Here is a 4464-nt window from a genome sequence, read left to right as displayed (position 1 = left end):
AGCAAGGCCAGGAACTGGAATAAGGGTCCCATCCTATTGAGGGGCTCACCATCCAGGGAGGAGCTCACTATCCATCCATTCATCTATTCGTTCATATTATTGAGCGCTTACTGTGGACAGAGCACTGTACTAAGTGCTTCTAGAGTACAATATAACAACAGGAGTATTCCCTGCCCACGACGAGCTTACAGTCCAGACGGGGAGACAGACGTTAATATAAATAAATTACAGATATGGACCTAACTGCCGTGGGGCTCGGAAGAGGCCGAGGGCTCACCATCCAAGGTGGACCGTTTTCCACAAGAGACCCTGGGACTATGCTAAAGAAGCCAGGTGGGCGACCTGCTGGGACCCTGCTCCAGGAGGACCCGCACTCGTGTGCTCCCGTCCGCCCCGGGACAGCCAGCCATCATCCCTCATCTACAGCACTTATCAAGCGCTTACTGTGAGCAGAGCACTTACCAAGCGTTTGGGAGAATACGATAGAGTACATCCCCTACCTGACGGTCTGGACTGCTATCACCGACCTTAGAGTGCAGGCGATTCCCTCCAACTGTGTGGGGCAGAGGGGCTTGCTCCAAGCCACCCCCCTCGGCCCCCGTCTTGTCCTGGCCCTGGAGACCACTGCTCTCTGCAGGTGACCGGATGCCAGCGCTGGCATGCCCATCTGGCTGGTAATCTGCTCTGCTGCTTGGCTATTCCTACTGGGGGGAGTCCAGTTCCTTGGAGGGGGCGGAGACCCAGAGACCCCGGCCCATCCTGCAGGACCGCAGCTCGCTCCAACTGGTGGAATGGACAGGCTGAAACCCAGGATGGACAGAGCAGCAATCTCTGGTACTGCCGGAAGAGCAGGGCTTAGTGAATCAGAAAAGGTGGACCTGGGAGTCAGAAGGACTAGCTTCTATCCGACTCGCACATTCTGCCTGTGTGACCTCGGACGAGTCAGTATAACTTCCTTTAGGCCTCATTTACCTCGTCTGGTAAAATGGGGATTAAGAGTATGAGCCGCATGTGGACGGGGGCTGGGTCCAATCCAACCTGATTAACCTGCTTGGCACTGCACAGTAAAGTCTACCTACAAGTAGGCGTTAATCATCATGTCATTATGAACCTTGGTCCCACTAAGGAAATGGCAAAGAGCACTCAGCCATGCTCGGCACACAGTAGAACTCAATAAAAATGACGAATGAATGGTTTAAGAAAGGGTATGTGGGGTGGAGGGGAGGTTGGGTAGGGAGAGACAGGAGAACAGGGGTGGAGTGGGTGGAGTCTCACGGCCAGTAAAGGTTGTGGGGACCGGGGCCTACTCATTGCCCCTGTGTGTGCTTGCTGGCTGGGCTAGGCTGGCTGGTCCGCTGGTTCCCGCCGGGCGAGCTGCAAGCTGGCGAGCAGGTGCGGGGCTGAGCCCGGGCAGGAAACGGGCGCGGCACAGTTTCCCTGCAGTTTCCTGCAGTTTCCCTGCCTTTCTGATTTGCCTGAGAAACAACTTCACTTTCTAAATCTAGCTGGGCCGCTGACCGTACCCATTGGTCTCTCCACTGTTTTCCCTGCTGCCAGGCTGCCTAGGCTGTCCATGCCAGGATGCCAGCATCCGAGGGGTACAGGCCTGATGCCCACCTTGTGCATATGTCATTACATCAATCACATTTATTGAGCACTTACTGTGCGCAGAACATGGTACTAAGCGCTCAGGGGAGCGTGACCTAACTATAACAATAAAGAGAAGCAGCAGGGTGTAGCGGATAGAGCACGGGCCTGGGAGTGAGGAGGAAATGGGTTCAATCCTGCCTCTGCCACTTGTCTGCTATGTGACCTTAGACCAGTCACTTCACTTCTCTGTGCCTCCGTTACCTCATCCGTAAAACGAGGATTGTGACTGTGAGCCCCATGTGACACAGGGACTGTGTCCAACCTGATTTGCTTGTCTCCACCCCAGTGTTTAGTGCAGTGCCTGGCACATAGTAAGTGCTTAGCGAATACTATTATTATTATTAATAATAGAGTTGGTAGACACGTGTGTAATTGTGTATGGGTGCCTGTGTGTATATGTGTGTGCGTCGTTGGCCCATGGACACCTTTCTGGGCCACACAGTCGGCTCCCTGAACTGTGCACTCACCTCCGGGGAGAACCCGACACGCGTGCATGCCTACGCCTGGAGGTGTCCACCTGGAGCAGGCTCTGGACTGGCAACTCATTCCCAGCCCTCCAGCCCTTATGTCCACCTCTGAAATTTAGTGGTTTCTATTAATGTCTGTCTCCCACTCTCGACTTTAAGCGCCACGTTGGGCAGGGAATGTGTCTATCGTTCTATTGTCCCCTCCCAAATGCTTAGTAATAATAATGATAATAATAATAATGGTGATATTTGTTAAGCGCTTACTATGTGCAAAGCACTGTTCTAAGCGCTGGGGGGGATACAAGGTGATCAAGTTGTCCCTGTGGGGCTCACAGTTTTCATCCCCATTTTACAGATGAGGGAACTGAGGCACAGAGAAGTTAAGTGGCTTGCCCAAAGTCACACAGCTGGCGAGCGGCAGAGTGGGGATTCGAACCCATGACGTCTGACTCCCAAGCCCGGGCTCTTTCCACTGAGCCACGCTGCTTCTCATAGTACAGTGCCCTGCACACAGTAAGCGCTCGATAAATACGATGGAATAGAATGAACGAATAAAAGGGAATGAGAAGCAGCTTGGCTTAGTGGAAAGAGTCCGGGCTGGGAGTCAGAAGGCTCTGGTTTCTAATTCCGCCTCCCTCGCTTCTCTGCTGTGTGACCCTGGACAAGTCACTTCACTTCTCTGGGCCTCAGTTACCTCATCTGTAAAATGGGGATTAAGCCTGTGAGCCCCACGGGGGACAACCTGATAACGTCGGGTCTACCCCGGCGCTTAGAACAGTGCTTGGCACATAGCAAGCGCTTAACAAATACCACCATCATCATTATTATTATTATCGCACCCCCTCCGAGCGCCTAGTACAGTGCTCTGCACCCCGTTGGCGGTCAATCAACACGACTGACAGACGGAATGCAGGCCGGCCTCCTCCCTCTTCCCCACCGCATTGACCAGTCGGTTCCATCGTGTTGACTGAGCGCTGACTGCGTGCAGAGCACTGTACTAAGCGCTCCGGGAAGCGTCTTCTGGTCCGCCGGGGAATGGGGAGGGGGCGAGCCGCAGGACCGGAGGCTCAGCCGGGGTCGGAAGGAGGAAGCGAAGGCCGTCCCCGCATCCCGACCCCCTTCCTTCTCCCAGAGAGCCCCCCCGGGGGGTCGGGGGGTCGCCGGCAACAGGACGCCCCGCCCCCACCGCGCTGCCATTCGCACTGCAGCCGGGCCGCGCGCCGCTAATAAAAGCTCCGGAACTTCCTGTTGTTCCCGCCCCGCACCGCATCCCTCCCCCGCATCAGCATTCCCCCGCCTCCAGCTGCTGAAGCCCCCCGGGAGGGGCGGAAAGGGGGAGGGGGCGTCCGGCTCCCTCGCCCCAGCTTGGGGCTCAGGGTCCCTCCGGACGCGGGCCTGGTGGGAAGGGGCAGCGATCGGGCCGGAGCCCCTGGTCTGGACCCTCGACCTGGGGCGGGGAGGGTTGGGGGGGGGGGTCGGTGACCGGGACCCCGGGGACCCCGGAGGAACCTCGACATAACCCGTTGTTGGGAAGGGATTGTCGCTATCTGTTGCCGAATTGGACTTTCCAAGCGCTCGGCACAGTGCTCTGCGCACAGTAAGCGCTCGATAAATAGGATTGAATGAATGAATAACCCCCCCCCCCACGTCCCCCTCCCCAATATGCACACAGCCCCCACGCTCTGACAGGAGAGGCCCCGAGGGTCTCCCACTTGAACGATAAGCGGACCCAATCGACTCACAAAGTAATAACCAATGATGATATTTGTTAAGCACTTACTACGTGCCATGCGCTGTTCTAAGCGCTGGGGTAGATACAAGGTAATAATAATAATGATGGTATTTGTTAAGCGCTCTCTATGTGCCAAGCATATCTTCAGGTGGCCCCAGGAGGGGCTCACAGGCTTAATCCCCATTTTATAGATGAGGTAGCTGAGGCGCAGAGAAGTTAGTAATAATGTTGGCATTTGTTAAGCACTTACCATGTGCAAAGCACTGTTCTAAGCGCTGGGGGGATACAAGGTGATCAGGTTGTCCTACATGGGGCTCACAGTCTTAATCCCCATTTTGCAGATGAGGTAACTGAGGCACAGAGAAGTTAAGTGACTTGCCCAAAGACACAGCTGACGAGCGGCGGAGCCGGGACTTGAACCCATGATTTCTGACTCCCTAGCCCATGCTCTTTCCACTGAGCCACGCTGCTTCTCTTTTAAGTGATTTGCTCAAGGAAGCACAGCAGACAAGTGGCGGAGGCAGGATTAGAACCCATGTCCTTTGACTCTCAGGCCCATGATCTATCCACTACACTTACTATCAATTATTCTTGTATTTGTGGAGCGCTCGCTGT

The sequence above is a fragment of the Ornithorhynchus anatinus genome, chromosome 16 (genome assembly GCF_004115215.2).
Source record: "Ornithorhynchus anatinus isolate Pmale09 chromosome 16, mOrnAna1.pri.v4, whole genome shotgun sequence".
NCBI classification, from domain to species: Eukaryota; Metazoa; Chordata; class Mammalia; order Monotremata; family Ornithorhynchidae; genus Ornithorhynchus; species Ornithorhynchus anatinus.
This window is presented reverse-complemented; position numbering follows the sequence as displayed.